This window comes from Arvicola amphibius, chromosome 14 (assembly GCF_903992535.2).
Source record: "Arvicola amphibius chromosome 14, mArvAmp1.2, whole genome shotgun sequence".
Lineage (NCBI taxonomy): Eukaryota > Metazoa > Chordata > Mammalia > Rodentia > Cricetidae > Arvicola > Arvicola amphibius.
Window position 1 is genome coordinate 31155979 of NC_052060.1, and position 25239 is coordinate 31181217.

A 25239-nucleotide genomic window follows, 5' to 3' on the forward strand; every position below is an offset into this window, starting at 1 on the left:
GTGGCTGCCTTTGAGCGCACAACTCAGAAGAAAGTGATCTAAAAGGCTAGGATGTGGGAAGGCGCTGCCGTGTGATGCCTAGCCGTTTTCCTCCTAGAAGAGGGTACGATTTGTTGCACAGTTGCCCACATAAGAGCTATGTTTCTGAAACTTGCGCTAAGCGTTCCCTCTAGCTCAACAGTCGAAAGGATGTGTGCAGGATCTGAGCAGAAAAGCCCCTCAGATCCACCTTCCCAGTTCTGTAACCCAGTATCCCAGCTTCAGCCATAAAAACATTCTAAAGGACCCAGCATACCAGAGCACAGTTGGATGGGCCCTGGGTCCCTGGGTGGCATGATGTATGTGGAACAGACATGCTCAGAAACACAGAAACACCACACACCTCAGAGCAGTGGCTCAAATCAGTGACGTCCCTATCATAGCCTTGTTGACAAATATGTTGTTGACAATAATACGATAAAAAAATCTCTTTTCATTCACCCCGCAGCCAGACACATGACCCTCTAGACCAGTGGTTCTCAATCTTCTTTATGCTGTGACCCCTTAATGCAGTTCCTCATGGTGACCCCCAACCATAAAATTATTTTGTTTCTACTTCATAACTGTAATTTCTTAACTCTTTATGAAGCATAATGTCAATATCTTAAATATGTGTTTTCTGGTGGTCTTAGGTGACTCCCGTGAAGGGGTCCAATGGGGTCACGACCCACAGGTTGAGAAATACTTCTCTAGACTAAGCCGAAGCTGGGACGTGCCTGCAGTTCCCTGTGTATGACAGCAATAGGCCTAACTAAGGTCAGCTCCAAAGAAGCAGCTTGGCTTGACAAGGGGGTGAACCATGCCCAGGCATGATCTCAATCTGCTCACTCCCAAGAAACTCAAATAACACAAGTTAAGTCAATGGTTTTCAACCCGTGGGTCACGACCCCTTGGCCCCTTCACAGGGGTCACCTAAGACCACCAGGAAACACAGATATTTACATTACGATTCATAACAGTAGCAAAATTGCAATTGTGAAGTAGCAATGAAAATAAATTTATGATGGGGGGGTCACCACAGCATGAGGAAGTACATTAAAGGGTCTCAGCATTAGGAAGGTTGACAACCACTGAGTTAAATGAAGCTTGCTTTACCCTAAATTAACCCAATAAGATAGTTTAGTCTTAAAACTAGTGGCTGAAACCTGGCTAATCAATCACAAGTTTTCTGCCAGCCACAGACTACAAACTAAGGAAATACATCCATTTAAGGGACATGCCAAACTGTGTACCACCAGGCTGTTTCTTTGTGGTTCAGCAGCATTTTCTGACTGCTGTAGCGCTCTCTGGACCACCGCCACCACAGGTGCCATCTGCTTGGTTAGTCTTTTGTCTGCTCCGTTAACCCCTGTTGAATGTGTCTAACATTTTACTTCCTAAGAGAGAGGAGTCAGAGGCGAGATTTCAAGTAGAATTCCAGGAGTGCTAATGACTAGACAGAGCTGCCTGGACAGGGTTCATTGTGCCCTTGGCTTGTCCCAGCCACTGGAGGTCAGGGGCAAGTTCTCTGTTGGATCCTGAACTCCACAAACCCGTGTCTTGAGCTCTTTGGATTGAATCAAGCAACTCTTAAATTTGACTGGGTACAGAATGATCCAATACATCCACTATCTAGCCCGTTCAGATCCATCAGACGCCTCGGCTAGGTACATTTTTGATAATGGGCTTATCTAATCAAAACAATCTTCTGGGATTAATATTATGCATAAAAATTATAGATCCAGGCCTTATGTAACAAATGTCTTGCTCATTTAGAGATTGAATCATGCTAAAAATACCATCATGGGCCAGAAATGGCAGTGCTCATCTTTAATTCCAGCCCTCTGGAGGCAGAGGCAGGCTGATGTCTCTGAGTTCCGGGACAGCCATGGTTACAAAGAGAGAATCTCTTTGAGAAAGTCAGACTTGTTTGCCTTTGCTTGGCAAGGTCAACAGGGAACCAGAACAGTAAAGCTTTGTTTACAAGTCCTTGCATTCTGTGGGAAGTTCACTAAAATCCAAACAGTCCTTTTCAGTCAGTGGACTAGCAACCCCTGAAACTCTTCCCCTGCCGCCTTCCATCTCCAGCTAAAATGTTGGGTTTTAGATTGCCTCTTTGTTGCCTTTGTCAGGATGATGGTGCATAAGCTCACATAATGAGAAAGAACCAAGTCAACTCAGTGACATTGCATAAGCAATTACTCAGCTATCAGCGGTGGCTCTCAGGTCTTGGTTATATAATGCTGGGAAGCACAATATATCTTTTGGTTTTTTTCCCGTTTTTGTTTTTGCTTTTAATTTATTTATTTATTATTTATACAGTGTTCTGTCTGCATGTCAGAAGAGGGAACCAGATCGAATTACAGATGATTGTGAGCCACCATATGGTTGCTGGGAATTGAACTCAGGACCTCTGGAAGAGCAGCCAGTGCTCTTAACCTCTGAGCCATCTCTCCAGCCCCTTGTTTTGTTTTTCGATTTTTTTCCAGACAGTGTTTCTCTGTATAATTCCAGCTGTTCTATAGACCGGGCTGGCCTGAAACTCAGAGATCCACCTGCCTCTGCCTCTTGAGGACTGGGATTAAAGGTATATGCCACCACCACCTGGATTCAATATATCTTTTATAGGTATCTCATGGATAGGTTTTCTATATTTGGTAGCAATTATATTGGGGTTTTATTTTGTTTTTTTCTTTCTCAGTGCTGGGGATCCAATCCAGAGCATAGCACATGCTAGGCAACTGCTTCCTACTGAGCCACAGCCCAGCCCACAGTTGGGATATTTCGGGGGAGGGAGTGGATGGATCTCATGTGCACTGAACTAAGTCTATTTTTGTTTTTGTTTTCGTTTTTTTTTTTTTTTTTCTCACTAGATGTGGTTCTGAACCCTTGCAGCATACAGAGGCTATGGGAAAGTGGTTTTTCTCACTGGACTTTGCCCAGGAGCTATGTGCAGTCCTAGGTAAACAATTTTTAACCTATCTCTGATCAAACATTCTCTTTTCCACTGTGGGGCATGTTGGGTCAGCAGGGAATGCCGATCCCCTGTCCTGCCTCCACGTGGCATCAGCTCTTATACTCCTCACTCCTGCCTCTCCCGTTACTTTCCCTGAAATGTTTTGTCAGGTATTAAATGGAATACCGTCTGAGAAATGCATCAGTAGGCAATATTACTGTATGAATACCATAGAGCATGTTTACATCGACCTACATATATACCTCGTATAGCCTATAAAAGGTTGCATGGGCTAACCTACTTTTTCGCAGCTATAAAATGTGCAGCGTGTTACCATATCACTACTGCAGGCGAATGTAACACAGGGAGAGGGTCTGTTTATACAAACAGAAAAGGCACTGAGGAAACTATTTAAAACTTAAAGGAACTCAGCAGTGTTAGGATTCAGGCACTGTGCTGACCCCTGTCACCTGGCAGGGTGAACCCAGGCAGTACTCCAGCCAGCCCAGGGTCCTGTGGTTGCTGTGTTACTATGCAGGTATAAAAGTCCCTTAAGAATCAAGCTCCACCCTCTCCCTATCTTTCCCACTGCTCTTCTGAAGAGGCAGGCTGGTCCTCGCCTCTTTTTCCTCTTCCTCTCTGTATTTCTCTTTCGCTCTCCCCTCCCCTTCACCCTTCTCTCACTAAACTCTGTATTTAAGCTCTGCCTGCATGGTGTTTTTGTCTCCTGCCTGCAGTGAGGCCTCTGGCCCTCACCCACCACGCAGCCCTCGGGTCCCTCTCACGTCATTTCACAACCAACAGTCATAGAGGCTGGAAGGAAAAGTATCAGCTCAGGACCCCCAAGACCAAGTTCTCAAGTTCTCAGCACAAAGCAGATTCATTTGCCCCAGAAGGACAGAGGACAGGGATAAGGAACAAAGACAGGGTATAGAGGAAGAGGGAAAAGGGGAAGGGAGCAAAGGAAAGGGCACAGGGGTATTTGTCTTGGGGTAGAGGACAAAGGATTGCCTCTGGATAAAGAGGTCAGAGACGTGTCACATAGGAAAATGGCAGGTTATCAAGGTACAAGGGGGAAACCTTGTGTTAGGATGAGGTGTTTGATTTTAATTGGGTGTGAAGCCGGGCGGTGGTGGTGCAGTAATTGGGTGAATCAAAGGGGGCTTTTGATTGTTGGACTTCAATACTGAGGTTGACCCACGTGGTCAACCTCAGGAGGAGGAAGTGACCAAATAAGGGAATAGACCTTGGTGGCTAGCTTTAGGAATGTAATCTAATGGTTTTTAGCAAGGCAAAGTGAATGGGAGAGACAGGCAAGGCCTGCCAGAGCCATGCCTACCAATCGAGTGGGCGGGCCAGAGTCCCTCCCTACAGGAATGCCGAACCTTTAGTGTTGGTGACTAAGTGGTGAATGAATGTGGAGACCCAGGAATTCTCACCCACGTAGACTTTATAGACACCATACATATGGTTTACACTAGGTTTACTTTATTATTTTTTCTTTCTTCAATAAGTTTCATCTCATCATGCTGTAGCTTTTTGCCACCAAACTATGTTTTAAACTTTTTAGAACACTACTAAAAGCACAAACTCATATAGTTGCATAAAAATAGTTTCTTTACACCCTTATTAGCTAAACTTTTTTTCTATTAAGAAAATTGAGCCAGGCTCTTACATAGTTTATGCTAACTTCAAACTTAGTTTGTAGTTAGTAGTATCCTTGAACTCCTGATCCTTTTGCCTCCACCTCCTGAGTGCTGGGATTACTGGCATAAACTACCATATCCAACTAGACTTTTTATTCTTTAACTGTTTTTCTTCTAAAACTTTTTGGTTAGTGATCAAAACACAAGCTTAAATGGGATAAACCGCCAGTGTCCTGACCTGCTCAGTTCTTCTCATTAGAAGGCTTTCAGCGGAATAACTCACATGGAGCTATCGCCCCCTACGCCAACAATGTCTTCTGCTGGAATCTCTCAGGAAGGCCTTGCCACTTCTTGAGGGACATTAGACCTTTCAGTGTGCAGCCGCCGGAACCGTATGTCATGGTGACTCAGCTCTTCTCCTAAGATATACTCTTGAGTTGTGTGCCAACTTAAGCTGAGAAGCATGCTTGGAGAGCGATCGTTCAAGCTTGTGCTTACTGTTGATCATGTTCTCACACATCGGCCCTTTACTGACAATGCGCTCACATCACAATATCGAAGTGATATTTTCCCTCCAAACGCCACTCTCTGCTCTGCCAAGCGGGAACAGAAAGATGACATCACTGCAGCCCATGATGCTTTGCTTGCCTGGACCCATTTCATCACAGATGTGCTTGTAAACAGGCAGCTCGCCTCGGATATTCCTCTATTCATGAAAACGTTTGCTCTTGGGGTCATGCTTTCAAGCTTTTGAGGATTACTGAAGGCTGTAGAAACTTCTGCTAAATTCTGTGGCTCTTCTTGGCCTTCTTCTCCTCCTTGAACTTCTTCGGTTTCTTTTTTCCTCTCTCTCCTCCAGCTATGTGCCTCTCTTCTTGGGCTGACGACTCTTCATTAGTCACTTCCTCAGGAGCTCCTAGATAGCATCCTCAGCCACACCCAGGTCAAGTTCGTTGCCAGCTCAGCTTAGCCTTGTGGAATTCTGCAAGTCCCGCATCCTTGGCAAACCTTTAATCGCAGGCAAACCTTAGTCTTCTTTCAGTTGCCACCCCGACACTCCTTAGTGATATCACCTCAAATCCAAGCTAGGGTCTTGACACAGTCATGGGTGTTTTCATCCCCAGAGAACTGTAGCTGTGTCTTTCTGCTCCAACAATGGCTTGGGCAAAGCAGAGAGTGGAGTCTGGAGGGAAGATGTCACTTCAGTATTGGGGATGTGACTGCAAGACCAACACAAGGGCTGATGGGTGGGAGCATCCGTAACAGTAGAGAAATCCTTAAAGATCTCTCTCCAAGCAGTGTTTCTCTGCTCTGCTGCCACAGCCACTCAAGACAGCATCATGAGAGAGCTGGCTAACATACATGCTCCCAAGCCGTTACCATGACTTACAGTTGCTGTTGCATGCTGGCCGTGTAGGCACAGTGGCACACCTGAAAGTCTTGGGGGATCTCGCTATGCCAGATCACAAAGGGTTTCAACTGGTAGCCTGCATCAGAACCCTCAAGCCGAACTTCGATCTCTCTGTGGAAGCCTTAAATCCAGCACTGAGTTGCTCTCTTAAAGGTGAGAGTCCCCTCAGCCATATCACCAGAACAGGGGAATTTTATACATTGAACATTGGCTCTAATAAGTAGTTTTCCCCTGAAGTGAACTCACCCAGAGTTTCCAGAATTTCTTTAGCTGTCTTCACATTGGTATTCCGAGACTTGGCATTCTTTACAGATCACAGAGTGAATCATCTTTTCTTAACCACTTTTCTCACCTCGGACTAATAGTAAACCCAACATCATTGCTTGGTTCAGCCTTTTCTTTCAGTAAGATCAGCCTTTGTGCCTTGGTTTTGATTGCCACAGTGCTGACAGGGACATGCTTCTGTGCGTGGTCTTTAGTCCACATCATTGGAGTTTCTCCATAAGCGATAGAGGCCCGGCTGAAAATTTTTTTAGTCTCCTTGCCTTCTGTGAAACAGATTACATAACTGCTTCCATTGCTCTTATTTTTGTTCATCAGGATGGTAACTGTGATTGATAGGACATAACTGACTGGGCACTCAGTAACCATTACTGCTTTCCAGCCTACGTCATTCTTACTGCTCCTAATTCTGTTTCCAAGACTACCATTCCCCGTTGGTCTCTTGTTGGTGAAACTAGCAGTGGATCATGAAGTCCTGATGAACAATACGAGATTAAATCAAGCACAGCTGACACTACAGCAGTGCAGAGATACAGAACATAGGAGGCATGTGAGGCTGTTGCTGAGTTAACATGGCCCACTTGTTTTACAGGGAGCTTTTTTTTTCCGATATAGAAACATTACATGCAGAAACAACAGTATAAAGGATATTATACCAAATGCATAAAACAGTAGCATAGTCCTTTATTATCATTGCCAAGTATTATGTACGTTACATAAGTATGATGCTCTGCTTTCATTTGATGGGTACACGGTGGAGGTGTTTGAACTAGCATCACCACAAATATGTGAGTGTTGTATTTTTGCGGCAATCTTACCATCGCTATGAGGTCATTGGGTGCCAAGAATTCTCCAGCTCCAGTCTAATCTACGGGGCCATCATATACACGGCCTGTCACTGACTGAAGGATCAGAAGGTGGGGCCTCATTATACTTCTATAACCAGAGCTCACCACTGCCCATAGCCAACCCTGGAAGAGAAGAAAGCGTGTTAGATTCCTTTAGCAGGGAAATACTCCCATAGAGTTCCCAGGGGCTCCCCCCCTTTTTTATTTGTTCCTTAGGTAGGATCTTACTGTGCATGTCAGGCTGTCCCAGAACTCACCATATAACCCAGCTGGCCTCAAACTTCAGGCATCCCTCCTGCCTTAGTGTTCCTGATGTGTCGTACTCAAGCTTGAGAATCCTGGAGATTTCTCTACCACCATTCTTTACCAACAATGATGTCTATGATTAGCACCGTAAAATTACAAAGAAAACATACAGGATCATTCCAGTAATTTGGTATTATAAATTCACGTTTACTCCATACTGAAACGAAATGAGTCCATCAGGACAGGGAGGGAAACTGGTGTTGGTGTGCAGGGTCTTGACTTGTCGCTCAAAACTGAGAGACAAATGATACATTACATTTAGCCCAAAGTGCCTTCTTACGTAGCAAAATCTAACTCTGCAATATGCAGACAGAGCACAACCTAATTTGAGACTATATTCTTTAACAACTAGCCAAGTCTTTGCTAGTCATAGTAGATAAGTTTTTAGTCAACCATAGACTGCCAAACAGTGAACATGTCCAAATAGAGCAAATGCTAACCTGTAACCGAGCAGGCTGCCTCCCTGTGCCACTTTTGTTTTCGGTCCAAACTGCGGAGTAGAACTCCCCAAACTGCCTTTATCCAGAGTGATATCTGATACTAAATGAATCTATTGTTCTGCTCAACATGAAGCTATAATACAATGTGCCTAAGGTTTTTTTTTTTCTTTAATGAGGTGCCTAGTTAGTTGAAGGGCAGCAGAGCAAGCTGGAAGGTGCCACGCTGAAAACACATTGCACTATAGCATATCACAGAGATCTTTGGGAATATCCAGAATCCTGTTGCCCAGTTTGGAACTGGGCCTTGTCAGATGTACCAGCAGAGAGAGTGTTTACAAACAGGATCAAAACTCCAAAGAGCCATCCATCCGTCTCCCACCGAGGATACAAGCAGTTTCCTAGGCATCTAGCTACTCCCTGAACCACATCCAGGGATCAACAGTCAGATGTTGCATAACAGAGCACATGACCTACCGGCAGCACACACATACACAGTCATCCTTTGGCAACAGGCCTCGGCTTTTGTAACCACATTCTTGGATTTGCTTGTGATTTTTTTTTTTTAACAGCCACAATAAATGAATGCCTGTGCCCGATGATCCTATTTTGCTATGGAAAAGTGAACTGGCTGATTGAAGGTGCTCACGGCATGGCAGATGGGGGTATGTGGCCCTGGACGTTCCAAAACCAGATGAAGAACGGAATTTGGAAACTGACAAAGAACACATCTATATAGCTAAGGAGATATTTTCAATATTTAGCATTTTCAGCAATATTTAACATGTTCTCAAGAAACAACGTAAGCTACTAATTAGAGCCAGTAAAATTAAATAAATGTTTGCAGAGCTAACCTGAGGGCATCAGGAAACTTAAATGCCAGAGCCATGGTTGGACTCAGGTCCTAACAGCCCCCAGTCCTGTCTCCAGCCTGCATTCACACCTTGCTCTCTCTCTTTTTTTTTTTTTTTTTTTTTTTTTTTTTTGGTTTTTCGAGACAGGGTTTCCCTGTAGTTTCTAGAACCTGTCCTGGAACTAGCTCTTGTAGACCAGGCTGGCCTCGAACTCAGAGATCCGCCTGCCTCTGCCTCCCGAGTGCTGGGATTAAAGGCGTGCGCCACCACCGCCCGGCCTTGCTCTCTTTTAAGGAGAAAGAGGCAGATGCAGGCCGGAAGTGAGCCGGGCCAACCCTACGTGTGTATACTAGTCAAGCGCTTCACAAAACTATGGCACAAATCTACAACAGCACGAGCTGGAAGGGGAGCCAGGACGGCGGCAGGGCCTACAAAGCCGGGAGGAGACAAACTTTGGGACAGGAAGGTTAGGGCGGCATGGATAACAAAGCTGAACAAGGCTGAAGCAGCCTCCATGGAGAAGACACAATGCTGAACCCGGCACCAAGGGCTCAGGCGCCTGCTTCTGAGAGTGGGCGGGGACCAGAGCCCATGCCTTCGCCGCGTTCTCCAACTTCATAATTCCACGAGTAATCCAAGGAGTCAGCATTATTCCGACTGACCTTTCCGTGGGGTGAAAAGACCCGTAGATACAGGCCAAGGTGTAGAAACAAGACCCAGGGATTTACAAAAGCTATAGAAGTGAGGCATTTGGTGTAAACCGAGGCTGCCGGCTCTTGGTCTCGCTAAGACTGAAAAGCCTGAAAAACAAAGCAGGAGGTGGCGTTTTGGGAAGATCATCAGGATGTTTTCTCTTCTGCAAACATCCAGAAGGCTCATAGCTTTAGAAGCATAAGAAACTCACTGGGCCATCATTACACGAGCTGACTTCATTTTGAGAAAGCCCCAGATAAAGAAAGGGCTGTTTATGGTCAGTAAGAGTAGCAAGAGGGGTGGCGGTCATTTTATAAATTATAACAGACCTTGACCAATAGCAGATCAGAGAGAGGAGGCTGGATGGGTTCTTTCTTCCTTCCTTCCTTCCTTCCTTCCTTCCTTTCTTTCTTTCTTTTTCTTTTGATTTTTATTGAGCTCTACATTTTTCTCTGCTCCCCTCCCTGCCTCTCCCCTCCCGTTCAACCTTCTCCCAAGGTCCCCATGCTACCAATTTACTCAGGAGATTTTGTCTTTTGCTACTTCCCATGTAGATTAGATCCATGTATGTCTCTCTTAGGGTCCTCATTGTTGTCTAGGTTCTCTGGGATTGTGATTTATGGGCTGGTTTTCTTTGCTTTATGTTTAAAAACCACTTATGAGTGAGCACATATGATAATTGTCTTTCTGGGTCTGGGTTACCTCAGTATGATGTTTTCTAGCTCCTGGATGGGTTTCTTCAAGAGCTTCTTAACCTCCACTCCTTCCCTCCCAAACATGTGTGTTGCTAAGAATGCACACCCAGATCGGTCCATTATTGACAGCCCCAAACAAGGCCTTCATTCCAAAGCCTCATGATGAGGTGTGCTAAGTTGGCCCAGGTGCCCCTGCCGAGCAGTGCTAGCCCTGCCTTGTCCAATTCTTCACTGTTTTTGGCACAATTTTTGTTTGATTCTCAACCCTTGGCAACGCTGTTTTATGTAACCATGAATCTACCTGCTGCTTTAGGACTAGGTACAATTAATGGTCTTAGAAGCACAGCCCCTTGGCACTATTTAGGCAAATAAGTAAATAAACTAACAAAAACTCACAACTCACACTTTGTAGGGAATAAAAGATTTTATTCCGGAACCAAATAGAAGTGACCGTGGCCCAGGATTCCGGTTCCCTAGACACCACGCTCACAGTGGAGAGGTTTCATGAGAGATTTCACTAGTTACAGGGAAAAGTCATAGATCAAGCGATCTGGGGAATACATGGGTGGGAGCCATGGGTAGGTAGTTTACAGCAAAACTGTGGAAAACGGCAGCTTCCTTGGAACGCATTTTAAAGATGTTGGTAGTCACAATGATGTTAAGTCTGATGTGGCGGTGGACATTGGAAGACTTTCAGAAGGATTCAAAGCCTAAGACACTGGCTTTGGCCTGCTGTTAGATCTCAAACCTGGTCAACAGGCTGAGGTGCCTACTTAACATACCAAAGCTGACCTGGCTGCCAGGTTCTCCCAGCATCCCTCAGTCCCTATCTGTTACCAGGTCTTCCTGGCTAGCATACCCCCTTCCGTCCCCTCAAGTTCTCCAGCCTAGGTATTAGGCTAGGCTTCCCTCCCACAGCTGCCCTTCCCTACACAATCCAACCATTTTGGTTACCTGGCCCTTTCATCTATCTTTACCTTCCTGGCGTCTTGGTCTGGCTCTCCTCTCTCCCCTCTTCCTCTCCTCACATGGCTCAGGGCCATGACCACTCTTGATTCTCCCAGAAGTCCCTGCCTCTGGCTGTGCTCTCCCTCATGTCTACAGTAAATTTTCCCTTCTACCATCCCTAGGAGCAGCCATGTCCTTCCTTCCCTTTCTTTTTCTCATTTACCTGAGCCTCATATATGAAACCTGCGTCTCTCCACTTCTAGCCAAGCCGATACACCTCATAAAACCTGCCTCTCATAAAACCTGTCTCTCTCTCCCATTGCTTACAACACCCCTCTACCTTTCTCTCCTTCCTCCCTCCCTCTTCCTATTATTCGTTTGTTCTTAACAGCTGGCTTACTTACCATCTCCTTTGGATTAGACTTGCTTTATATTGACCTCAAGATGGTACTCACAGGGAACCATAACCATTTGGCGCTCTCTCTCTCTCTCTCTCTCTCTCTCTCTCTCTCTCTCTCCCATAGGACTACAAGCCCACAGAATGGAAACCTGGCTTGTGGTTGGCTCTACACCTCTCCATGATAAAGAAGTTTAGTCATACAACCTAGGAGAATCTTTTTGTTACCCCCCCTCCCCATCTTTAATTGGCAATGTCTCTACTGGATGCTGACCCAGATCCTTGCCCTCTGCCTCTTCTTTTCTTGGCGGTCCTAGGGTAGGATGGCTTTTTTTTTTGTTTTGTTTTGTTTTGTTTTTCGAGACAGGGTTTCTCTGCAGCTTTTTTAGAGCCTGGCCTGGAACTAGCTCTTGTAGACCAGGCTGGCTTCGAACTCACAGAGATCCGCCTGCCTCTGCCTCCCGAGTGCTGGGATTAAAGGCGTGCTCCACCACCGCCCGGCGGCTTTCTTAGTTTCAATCCCACTTCCCGTTATAATGGGACTAGCCCATTCACCATCTCCACCAGTGCCATGCTGGCCCTGAGTATGGCTTTATCGCCAACCACAGCCCTGTTTGTCACTTATGCCATATATTATGCCATATATTAATTTCTTGTAAACTGTACATGGTTTTTCACCTAGCTTGTGTTTATTTTTTTGTTTATTGGTGCCTTGTCTTTTAAATCTTATAAATCGCTGTTATAAATATTTTACTGAGGAGACATAACCAACCCAACTAGACACAAAGCTCTGGGGCCTCTAACAAGATCTGATTCATCCCCACCTGTATCTGAGATCCAACTCAGGACCAAGAAGCAGCCAAGCATAAGACATGGTTTCCATTCTGTGAGGCTTATAGTCCAAAAGGAGAAAGGAAGGAAAGAAGGGGGGAAGAGTAGAGGGAGGGAGGGAGGGAGAGAGACGGAGAGAGGGAGAAAGAGGGAGGACCAAATGGTTATGATTCCATGTGTGTGCCACCAAGAGATAAGTGGAGAAGATACACCTAATCCAAAGGAAATGATAGTTAAGCTGGTTATTAAGAACAACAACAACAACAAAAAACTATACCAAGAGGAAGGTAGGAACTGGGGAATGGCACAGAGGGCATTAAAACCGCAACAGTGAGTAAGACTCTCAGACAAGTTTTATGAGTTGCATCAGTGTGGCTAGACACAGATGTGGGTTTCATAGATGTTTCCACCAACCCGACAAGATAGGCCCGCAAATAGAAGTACATCCTGCTGGGCTTTGAATGCCGTGTTCCACAGCCGGGCTCTATCCCACGGGGTGCTGTGCTTCTTAAGCTGAGTGGAACACTACGCAGGGGAGTTTGCATCAGCCAGCAGTAGATCCCTGAACTCTGCATGCAGAAGTACAGATTCGGCCAGTCAGAGAAGAAGCCAGGAATCTATATTCCTCGCAGCCCCTCCCTCCTCGGGGTGATGCAGAAGATGGCTGGGTGTTAACTTTCCGAACACAGCTGGAGGAGACATGGGGTCATCAAAGAGTTTCAGAAAAGGCACTCTAGCAGACAGTTCTCCTGTCCCTGCTCACTCAGCAAAGCCCCTGATCCTTTGATAGTCCTCCAGTAACCCTCTGTGACCCAGGGGCTGCAAAGCTCAGAATTGGTTTGAAAGTAAATCTGCTAATAAGAGGCCTCTCAGAAGACCATGCCTGAGCAGTCTTGAACTGTTCTTTTTTTTTTTTTTTTTAGAAATTTTTGTATTCCAAATATAAATATAATACATACATAGATAGCAAAAGGTACTGGTTGTTATAGCTTTGGGACAGGATTCTCTGAAGGGATTCTGGATTCTGAAGAATGGGATATACTGGAGCACAGAGCATGGGGTGCATGGATCCCTGTTTGGTCTAGTCTGGGCTGTAGGAACTCCTGGCAGGACAGAACCTGTGTTTGTTAATGCAGGTCCAGGGGGGATTTGGGCACAGGCCATGTAGCTATTAACCTGAAATACCAATTATGTCATGTTAGAGAGCTGAACCCACTTGGATTAACGTAGTCTCATTTCTTGCTGCTTATGAGGACTGAATACACTGATAAATATTTTGAGTTGGCTACAATAATGGCTTTCCAACCAAGAGCCTGTACATCTACTTCTTGAAACTGCCATCCAGGAGTTTTCAACCATCTGTCACATGACTTATCTTCAAATTTTACACTAGAAAGTCATGTGATCAAGTTATAAAATAGAAGAAAAAAATCTCCTAATGTTTTAAGTAAGTTACAGTTTTGTGTTGGGCTACGTCTGCATGCCTACGCCATGGAGTTAGATTTTCACAAAATGGGCCTTCTTCTAATCTGGTCATTCCCCTGTGAGAAACCCAGGCCACTTGACACCAATTGATGGCACAGAAGGCAGGTGAAGGTCATCTTGCTAGATTCTTTCTGCCTTCACTCCCTTCAAGTTCCAGGTCTGACAGTGCTCACGGCCCAGCTTCGTATGACTCACCTGAAGCTGGGCACTTCTGAAAGTCACATTCTACAGTCTCAAAGGGCAAGAGTCATGTCATGAGAGCCTTCTTTTCTGGCTCCCATGTTAGATTTCTAAGACAGTGTAAAGAGACAGAAGGTGAGAGGGACAGGGGTCTGACCTTCGACAGGCAAGACTGTGTTTATTAGAGCTTACAGTGAGGGCCAGTCTCTGCCCCTTCAGAAGCTGAGGGATCTGTCAACAGAAAAAGCCTGTTGTGATCCTTTATAGGGGTGGAGTGAGGTTTAGGAATGCAACTGTTGCAACACATTTCTCTTCCAAAGTCTCTAACCCACATTTCTCTCCCTCCTAAAGCTGTTTGCTGAAAGCAAGCCACTCTGTTCAGATAGACAGTCCGTCCTAGGCTGACAGAGCGAGGTAGGTCACCTGTGATCTTGTAGGAATCCTGTCTTATGACCGACCCACTCTATCATCTTGTACTCAGGTGAGTAGGGCTAAAATAAGCCAGAGGCTGTGCTGAGACCCTTTGTTTTCTCTTTCTTGATTTAGGACTTATTTATTTAAGCCTGGCGAGGTGACCCACAACTTTTCTACCAGCACTCAGGAGACAGAGGCAGGAGCATCTCTGTGAGTTTGAGGCCAGACTGGTCTACATAGTGAGTTCCAGAACAGCCGGGGCTACACAGAGAGAGACCCTGTCTCAAAAAACCAAATCCACTTATTTATTTATTTGATGTGCAAGTGCATGTACCCAGGTATATGCTTCCATACCACTTGCATGCAGTGTCCACAGAGGCAGGAAAAGGACGTTGGGTCTCCAGGAACTGGTATTGCAGGCAGTGTGAGTTGCCTAACATGGGTGCCGGGAACCAAACCCAGGTCCTCAAGAAGAGCGGCAAATGCTTTTAGCCATGGAGCCATCTCTCCAGATTTATCCATTTGCTTTCTAAACAATCCTTTCTCAGGATCCTTTTTGACTCTTGTGCTTAAAAGGATTGCCCCTCCACCAGCTGGATCCTTATTGGTTGGAATGCCTCGATATGGACTCTCTGTGTGTGGAGGTGCTAGGGTGATGTATGCACGTATGTGCATGTGTGTGTTCAGGCACATGGACCTAGGTGCACATGGACTTAAGGAGCTGAAGGAATAAAATGAAAAAGGAAACATATTCGGATGACTTACATAGCTGTAAGGAGATGTTTCAATGTAACAGCTGTAGGGACCTAAGAAAATGGCCTCTCTCCTTCCCCCCCACCCCCTGAGATAGGGGCTATGTAGCCTTGACTGGCCTGGAACTCACAATCCCCCTGCCTGGCCTCCTGAATCCTAAGATTCAACCCTGAGACTAACTGTGAGGCCACCAACAAGGAGCATGGGAAGAAGAATGAGGTTATTCAAAGGAAACCTCCTGAGCCTCAGTATCAAAGCAGAGATGATAAAGAGTACTGACACACAGTGAACAAATGACTCTCTGCCACATCTGTCTGGACCCTCGCGTCCCAAGTCTGCTTAGTTTGGAGACAAGAGGATAGGGAGACAATTCCTACAGCATGGGCATTTGGCTTCCAGACACAACGGTAGGATCAAACACGGGAGAAGGACAGAGAAGAAGTGTATGCAGAGTTACAACCAAGGAATAGACATGTAGATGCATGTAAGCCTCTGCATTAGGGTTTCTATTGCTGTAGAGAGGCACCGTGACCACAGCAACTCTTATAAAGCAAAAACCTTCAACTGGAGTGGCTTACATTTGCAGAGATTTAGTCCATTATCATCATAGTACAACATAGTGGTTTGTTGGGGTGAGCTGCTTGTTTGTCCCAGATGCCCAGAACCAAAATAATCACACAGAAACTATATTAATTAAAACACACTGCTTGGCTCATTAGTTCTAGCTTTTTATTGGCTAAGTCTTATACTAATTTAACCCATTTCTATGAATCTATATATTGCCACGTGGCTGTGGCTTACCGACTAAAGTTCCCAGCATCTGTCTCCGGCGGCTTCATGGCTTCTCTTTGACTCTGCTTTTCTTTCTCCCAGCATACAGCCTAGCTTTTCCTGCCTAGTTCTATTCTGCCCTTGCCATAGGCTCAAAGCAGTTCTTTATTCATTAACCAATAAAAGCAACACATAGACAAAAGGACCTCGCACACCACTGGTGTGCAGGCAGACATGGTGTTGAAGGAGTAGCTGAGAGTCCTTACATCTTGACTCATAGGCAACAAGAAGTGGTCTGAGACACAAGGTGTGGCTTGAGCAAACATGAGACCTCAAAGCCCACCTCCACAGGGAAGAAGACCACACCTACTACAACCTTCTAATAGTGCCACTCCCTTTAGGGGCTATTTTCTTTCCAACCACCACAGCCCCCTCTTAGGATGCTTCTAGAAACTACTGAAGGATATTTTGAGGCCCTGGGGGGGTCTGGTTTTACCTACCCAGAGGGGCAAAGATAATGCCATGAAAAATGACTAGACATACAATACAAGCATTTCTTTGAACTTTAGAGAATAATGTTTGGGGGAGGGATGGTAAGAGGAAGCAGGGAATTCTCCTTTCTGTTGTATACAATTCTGGGATGCTTGAGTTTGTATAATTTGTATGATTTTCATATAACCCATAAGAAGGTAGTCTCATTTAGAAAGCAAAAGTTACCCAGGCTACAGCTTCTGCTCCCAGGGTCTGAGCCTTTCCCTGCAGCAAGGCTCAAGTAGGAGCCCACAGTTGTGGCCTGTAGGGCATGGCAGACCTTGAAGAGGAATGAAGCACAAAGCAGCAGGAGGCTCACAAGCTCCCCTAGCTCCAGTGTCTGAAACGCAATCATTAGTTTGGTGACCAAGGATCGCGAGGTGCCATGCTGAGAGCTGTCATCTCTAGCATAGATACCTGCTTCCAGAACTCTGAGCAGACACCCTCCCACAGTAGCCCCCATGCCATTTCGAGTTTCTCACTAACATATGCTTAGGATGCAAGAGATAGAATGCAGTCTTGTGCCCTGCTGCAGTCATGAAAGCACTGTTCTTGACCGTGGCTAATGTGGATTGTTCCACTTTCCTCCCTACCTCCCCTGGGCTCCTTCCCAGCTCTCCGGTCAACCACTAACCGAGGTGTAAACATTTTGCAATATGGAGTTCCTTGATCCACACCTCTCCTGTGCCTCATTTTTCTACTACCTCTGTGTCATTGCCCTTTGCAGAGTCCTCTCCCTGGGTGCCCTCTGAGTTAAACACCCTCAGCTCTCCTCCCAGCACCCGCTGGGGTTATCCTGGGAAACATTCCCATGGAATGGTTCCCTGACTGCTTGCATTGACCCCTAACAGACTGCTGGCTTGCTGTTGACAGGGCTGTAGTGTTTAAGACCATTGCCACTGGTTCTGGGCAAAGACTCAGAAAATATGTACTGAATGAGTTAGCTGCTCTTGGCATCCTTGTCAAGTCTGGAACAGAGCCTCCATGGCTATGGCCCTCTCCTCCCTGCCTCTCCACCTAGAAATGTACACTTACACAAATGTCTTTTTCTGAAAACTTGCACACGGGAAGAGTAGACGCTGGCTGAGGTCCTGAGACTGGAGACTCAGTCTACCAGAGCTGGATAAGGGCTGCACAACCCAGCTAAATAGGTTTGAGGACTAAGGTTCTTGTCTACGACTGTGAAATCCTGCTACTCTGTAAGCCTGAATGTCCCCGGAGTCAGGTACAGGGCTGGGTGACTAGCTGGCTAAGACCCTGGGAAGAGGGGAGGCAGAAGAAAACTGACTTACCTAAATAGTACACAGGGCCCTGCGCTGAACCCTTGGCTCAGTCAGTGCAGCCCAATCCAAATACCCCTGCCTGAAACAAGCTCTCTGGAATCACAGTCCCGTTCTGGGTTACAGTGTAAAATCTCACAAAGGTCCTTGCACTTGGTGCTTTTTATAAATGACCAATTCTAGATCGTGTAGGAACCACTTTCCTCTGACTCCACTGGCCTTACTTGGGCCATGTTTCTTCCAAGATTAAACAATAATCCACACCAGGTACTGGACTATGTCAATAGCCTAGAGACCGAGTCCCTGGAATTTCTACGCTGGAGGAAACCCTCACTTCCTGCCTAAGATACTGGAGTTAGCAGGCTTCTGACTGTCATAAGGGGAAGCAAACACATTTATTAGCTCTGACTTCTCTCAGCAAGGGAAGGAGAGGGCGTGTGGGGTGTTTCTTTTCTGCCTGTATTTACCTTTACTGCTCATTTTCTTCTTGACTGAACACCGCCTCACCCCAACATCCTGAAGTTCTTGCCTGAGAACACTAGATCTGTTTTCTGGAGACTTTCCTCATGTACCTTTGCCACTCAGGATTTATCCAGACCTGGTCACAGTGCAGGATTCAGGTGTTTTCATGTCACCCTTCCCACCTCACAGTTCTAACTACCTTTAGTAAATAACAGAATTCAGTTACAAAAGGGTGACATAGAGCCTCTGCAAAAACTGGCCCATCCCCACCACAATCCCGACTACAGAGCTACAGTACTGAAAACAGCCTGGTATTGGCATAAAGACAGACAGGAGGACCAATAGAACTGAATTGAAGACCCAGATATCAATCCACACACCTATGAACACCTGATTTTTGACCAAGAAGCAAAAAATATAAAATGATAAAAAGAAAGCATATTCAAGAAATGGTGCTGACATAACTGGATATCACATGTAGAAGAATGAAAATAGATCCATATCTATTGCCATGCCCAAAACTCAAGTCCAAATGGATCAAAGACCTCAACATAAAACCAACCATACTGAACCTCATAGAAGAGAAAGTGGGAAGTACACTTGAACACATTGGCACAGGAGACCACTTCCTAAATATAACCCCAGCAGCACAGACACTGAGAGAAACAGTTAATAAATGGGACCTCCTGAAACTGAGAAACTTCTGTAAAGCAAAGGACACAGTTAACAAGACAAAACGGCAGCTGACAGAATGGGAAAAGATCTTCACTAACCCCACCTCAGAGGTCTGATCTCCAAAATATACAAAGAACTCAAGAAATTGTTCATTAAAAGAACAAATAATCCAATATTAAAAAATGGCATACAGACCTAAACAGAGAACTCTCAATAAAGGAATCTAAAATGGCTGAAAGACACTTAAGGAAATGCTCAACATCCTTAGCCATCAGAGAAATGTAAATCAAAACAACTCTGAGATTTCATCTTACACCTGTAAGAATGGCCAAGATCAAAAACACTGGGAACAACTTATGCTGGAGAGGATGTTGGATAAAGGGAACTCTCCTGCATTGCTGGTGGGTAGGCAAGCTGGTACAGCCCCTTTGGATACCAGTATAGGGATTTCTCAGAAAATTAGGAAACAATCTACCTCAAGATCCAGTAATACCACTTTTGGGTATATACCTAAAGGATGCTCAATCGTATCACAAAGACATGTGCTCAGCTATGTTCATAGAAGCATTGTTTGTCATAGGCAGAACCTGGAAACAATGTAAATTCCCCTCTACCGAAGAATGGATAAGGAAAATGTGGTACATTTACACAATGGAGTACTACACTGCAGAAAAAAATAATGACATCTTGAAATTTGCAGGCAAATGGATAGATCTAGAAAACATCATACTGAGTGAGGTAACCCAAACCCAGAAAGACAAATATCATATGTACTCACTCATAAGTAGCTTTTAGACATAAAGCAGAAAAAAAAGCAGCCTATAATTCACAATTCCAGAGAACCTAGACAATAAAGAGGACCCTACCAGCACTCGGGAGGCAGAGGCAGGCGGATCTCTGTGAGTTCGAGACCAGCCTGGTCTACAGAGCTAGTTCCAGGACAGGCTCCAAAGCCACAGAGAAACCCTGTCTCGAAAAACCAAAAATAAATAAATAGATAAATAGATAAATAAATAAATAAATAGGACCTTAAGATTTAATGTACCTGTAATGGGAAGTAGAAAAAGACAGGATCTCCTAAGTCAACTGGGAGCATGGGGACCGTGGGAGAGGGTAGGAGGGGAGGGGAGAAGAAGGAAGGGGAGCGGAGAAAAGTATATAGCTCAATAAAAACAATTAAAAATAAAAAGACTGGCCCATCCCCTGACCACAGTGGCAGACAGGAAGTTCCAGATCCCCTACAGCTGGGTTGGCTCTTTCCACCCTTGGAGCGCAAGCTCAACCATCAGGCCGCCCTCATCCAAGGCCCTGGCTTAAGTCTGCTCTCTGCCTTGGCAAGTGTTTGCTTACTCAGAGCAGAACCTTTGCAATGGTTACATTTTAATCTCTTTAAAAAAAAAAAAAAATCCCTGTAGCCTGGGGGTTGGGGCACGGATATCAGCATCAGGACATGTGACAGTGGGTGGCATCTGGAATGAAGAGGCCGAGCCTCAGTTGTCCATGCCAGCTCTGGGGGCCAGTAAACTTGATCATTTCGTTTGGATTGGCTTTGTGATTTTGTATTTAGGAAAAAAAAAAAAAAACAAACTAAAGGATCCAGATGGAGCTGGCAACAGGGTAAGTGAAGATTAATGCCCCAAATGGTAAGTTAGGGTCCTCAGCTCAAGTTTCCCTGACTCGGTTAATAAATAAGCCAGTGATTAAGCTGCTCTGGCACATTCTATCCTGCAGCCCAGAAAGAATCTTCCTTATTGCCAACAGACACAGAGACTAGATTAGTAACTGCAGTCTCTAGCCAGCCACATTGTGGCTGTGGCTGCTGCACGGAGTGTATGGCAAATCCACTCTCAACTCCATCCGGGGTCAGCAGGGCAATTCCATGGAGACTCAGAGGCAAGGGAAGACTCCTAGAGCCCTGCTGTGTGCCACCGGCTGGGAGGACAGGGGTTGGTATGTCCGTCATTGTACCCACCACCATGCCTGCTGCCTTACATACAAGACAAACGACCCCATGCCACAAAATTGCTGGTTGTGATCTCTGTAACCTGCAGGGAACTTAGAGCTCAGAAGGGCTAGATAATAAAAACAAATTCCCAGAAGCAGAGGTCCCAAGTCCCATGACCTGATGTCAGAGCATGCTGTAAAATACTACCTTGAAGGAGTTAGTGCAGATCATAAAGGCTACTGCGTTTTTCCCAAATGAGGAGATTAGTGGGCAGTGGAGATTTTGTGAAGCTCAGTAAGTCAAGGAGAAGGATGTGGAGGGACCACAGGAAGGGAAGAAGGCCAGAACCTACAGACAGGGAAAGAGACCGCAAAGTTTCTCTGACATCTTGGCTGTGAGGTGTCTAACGTATAAGTTCAGACCTAGCGGAGCTTGTATGAATGCAGGCTGTGGACTGCATCCTGGCCCAACCTCAGGGAGAGGGGGAGGGAGCTGCGGAGCAGGCAGGTGGTCCCCACATGCGTTCTTGGTCAGCCTCTAGACATTCTTTCTGACATCTGGGGCGTGGAAAACTGGGCCAGTTCCTGATACTTCCTCTATGCAAGCGCTTTAGACTCAAATATTCTTTCAAAAAGACATTGATCTTTTCTTCTGCTTTGAACATTTTGTTCGGCTAATGCTTCAAGTTTCATTTTGTCACTCTTGAAGAAAAAACCCTTTTGGTTTTTCGAGATGTGGTTTCTCTGTGTAACCCTGGCTGTCCCAGAACTTGGTAGACAAGGTTGACTTTGAACTCAGAGATTCCCCTCCCCCCTCTGCCTCTGGAAGTGCTGGGATTAAAGACATGCACCGCCACCACCACCTGGAAATTTTTTAAAAATAAACTTCTACAAATCAAATATATGTTCTTAAAAGCAACATCTTTTGAGTGTCTTGTTCAAGATCCAAAAAAAGATGCATCGAAAGTGGTTCAGTGTCAACCAAGTGTTCCAACCATGAAGTCTTGTGGGGGAACATTGAGCCCCAGACAGCAGGATTTTACTGCTCCTCTCTGACCCTCGTCCCCTGAACTGGCCTCCTATTTTTTTTTTTTTTTTTTTTTTTTTTTTTTGCAGACCTTGGGTCTCTGTGGCAGAACCGCGATACTGAAGTCTCCTAAGGTGCCCTGGGCTCCATCCACTCTTCCAGTGAATACGCACTAATGCCTGCTAAGCGCCAAGCGAATCAGCCCATTGGGGTTGTGCGCTAAGACAGCTCTGCCTTGGGAAGCCATGTGGTTTGACACTGCAGACTTTGGCTAGGTTTCCCAGCTTGCTAAGATGTATGGCCCTAGGTATATCATTCTGTATCTGTATCTTTGCAGAGGTGATAGCAGTCCCTCTCTCTTGGTGAAAGGAACCACCTACGTTTACATATGCAAAGCATGTCAGTGTTTACCGTTAGGATCAAGTGAGTCATTTGTGGGGTCACCATGACATAGCACAAATTAGCAGTAGTGAGCAGACTAACACAATAGGAACACACACTTCTGGCAACAGTAAATAGAAGATGTTTTAGGAGAACACAAGAGGCATGTGTCGCCTAGACTTTGGAAGGCTTGCCAAAGATTCTCATCCTAAACAAGGTTTTAAAAAATCGGTATTATAATAATAGGAAGGGTCTTCAGTGATAGGGAGAAGAATGTTCTAGATTGCTTGCAAAGACATTGAAGAAAGAATGCTTGCTTTCTATGGTGTGTCTGTACAAATCGCAAGTCACTAGGAACCCTGACTACAGAGTTTGTAATGTGCTTTCTGTTCTGTTTGTCATTGTGTTTAAAAGGCCTTAGAAAACAGCTGAAAGTGAGGAAAGATTCCCTTTATGTCATGATTCCAGAAGGTTCAGTCCAAGGGTTGAAGATGCCTACAAAGGCCTGCCCCTGATGACCTACTTCCTCTAGCTAGCCCCCCCCCCCCACACACACACAAATGACCACAACCTTCTAAAACAGCATCCCCAACAGGGGACCAAGCAAGGTCATGAGCCTGTAGAAGACACTTTATATTGAAACCAGGACACTAACTATATCCATTGAACCACTAATGCATAATCCACAGAGAATTCAGATTTAGGGGTCAAAGAACAAGTCTAAACTTTATTCATCTCCAGCAAGGTCCAAATGGCTCACAGATTCTCTTTTGTCTTCAGTGGCAAGCAGGCACATACGGTTCTCAAACAGCAGGTTAATTCCCCCGTTCTTTGGAAGATTTTCACTCCGGGCTCCCTGAGACACAGTGTGACGGTTGTTTTTCTCCCTCCACAGTGCAGTACACACAAAAACCTGCTCAATATTGTTTTCTCGTTTATATACCTAAATGTATTAAGTTTTAATTTGCACCCTAATTTTTTATTCTTTAAAGAACACTCGCTTTTATGGCCGATGTTCAGATGGGTCCTGCCAACACTCACTGGCTCCTCTCTGTCCATGAAACTCAGCAAAGGCAAGTTTGGGCCTGGCTCCAACCTCCAACAGTCTGCCGATCTTCAAGCTGAGATCGCCACGGGGTTGTATTGTAGGATCATCCAGCAAACTCAGCATGAAAAGAGCCAGTGTGAGAAGGACAATAAGCAAACTGGATTGTGCACATTCAGAGTCCGTGTCAACAAGAGACCTCAGGGAACCCACGGACCTGTGATTAAATGTCAGTTTTTAAAGAAACAGAAGGGGAAGAAAATTTCCCAGCATGTAATAGCTCTCCTTAGAAGGCCAATAAAACTTCTTAATAAAAAAAAAAAAGCCCAGGAGATTATTATCCCGGGATAATAGGAGGAAAGGGGGTTTGTAATCCATCTGAACCCATGATTTTCAGACACATTTTGGCTGAGGAATCCTTTGTTTAAACCATTACCGAGATGTGTAAACAAGCAAAAACACCACCCGCTCTGACTGAAAGCAGGGCCAGGGTTGCCTCATGATCCCCTAAGTACATCTAAGCCCTCATTTTAACCCGCTAAGAACTCAAGGAGGAGTAAGGGAGATGATTCACTTAGCAAAGGGATCGTGAAAGCAAACATGAGTTCAATCCTGGACTCCCATGTAAAGTGTCAGATATAGTGACAGGCACTTGTCCTCTCAGTGCAAGCGAGGCAGGGCCAGGTTACTGGCCAGTCAGTCTAATCAGCAAAATCCAGGCTCCAGGGAGAGACCCTGTCACTTACGGTAGAGTTCTGCTCTACTTTCTTGGTCTTGCCTGCATTTTCGTATTTTCTATAGAGGATAGACCTTAGTCTTCTCCTAAGAAAAGTGGATCCTTCAGAAATCTTAGCAGGCAGATAGGGGTCCAGGTATTACCCAGTTATCATCCCCTTGGATTAGTCCGTGGAGACTATTCTTTAACAGTTATTAGTGTAAAGCCAGATGCTGCTCATCCCAGCCACTCAGTTCCAGGGTTCAAACCAGAGCCTGGAGCTTAGCAGGCAAGTGCTCTACCATGAGGCATAGCTCTAGCGCAATCCCTCATGCCTGGGAGGCCAAGACAGGAGAATGGTGAGGTTAAAGTCAGCCCAGGCAACATGGAGAACACGGTTAAGACCTTGTCCCAAAGAAAAACGTTACTGAAGAATAATTTTAACAGAGTATGAGGAATGATTCGTCAAGATGTTAAACTTAAAAAAGAAGAAACGCAGTTGCCAAGACTGCGGACAGTTGTCACAAAAATATTTGTTTTTAAAATGTGGCTGTCTTGGAAATGTGTTGATGGGTTTTCTTTTTTCTGCACATTCCAGATGTTACAATAAAATTAGATTATTTTGTAACTGGAATATGGGGCAGGCCAGATGGCACAGCAAGTAAAGCATTTACCACCTAAGCCTGATGACATGAGTTTGATCCCCAGGACCCGTGTGAAGTGTGGAAGAAAGAACTGGTCCGTGAAAGCTGTCCACTGACCTCCACATGTGTGCGCACACACACACACACACACACACACACACACTAAATTTTAAAAGCTAAATTTTCTCAGTTAGTGTCTTGTTATGTTGCCTAAGCTTGTCTGTAATTCGAGTGGTCCTCTTGCCTCAGCTTCTCAAATAGCTAGGATTATAGGCGTGTACCGCCACACCTGACTCAGAAGATATATATATGTATGTATTTAAGGAGAAATGTTGGGCAAGACATTTAAACTCCTTAACAAATCTGTGACTGGGTGTCAAAGGAAAAAAATATATACGCAATGGCTCTCAAATTACAGAAATTATAAGAGACATCAGCAGACTTGTTTTAAAAGTAGATTTTAAATCTTTGTTTCGCAAAAGCCAAGACAATCCACCTGGATTCTGCCAATCTCTGGTTCCAATAGTTCAAATTATACTTGATAATCCACATCAGGATTAGTTCAATATGTGAATGTTACTATCTCAATTCAACCTTCTAATGGGAACAG

The 25239-nt window shown here is 45.2% G+C and overlaps 2 long non-coding RNA genes across 2 annotated transcripts; one reads left to right on the forward strand and one right to left on the reverse strand.

The window, feature by feature from the left end:
* Positions 1 to 12657: 12657 nt before the first annotated feature.
* On the reverse strand, positions 12658 to 16014 carry LOC119800795. The gene is made up of 2 exons (XR_005283091.1): positions 15956 to 16014; positions 12658 to 13011 (listed from the first exon to the last, which is right to left on the reverse strand). It is a non-coding gene; the product is annotated as an uncharacterized LOC119800795 (long non-coding RNA).
* On the forward strand, positions 14317 to 24666 carry LOC119800793. Its single transcript, XR_005283089.1, has 3 exons — positions 14317 to 14468; positions 21934 to 22151; positions 23218 to 24666. It is a non-coding gene; the product is annotated as an uncharacterized LOC119800793 (long non-coding RNA).
* Positions 24667 to 25239: the final 573 nt, after the last annotated feature.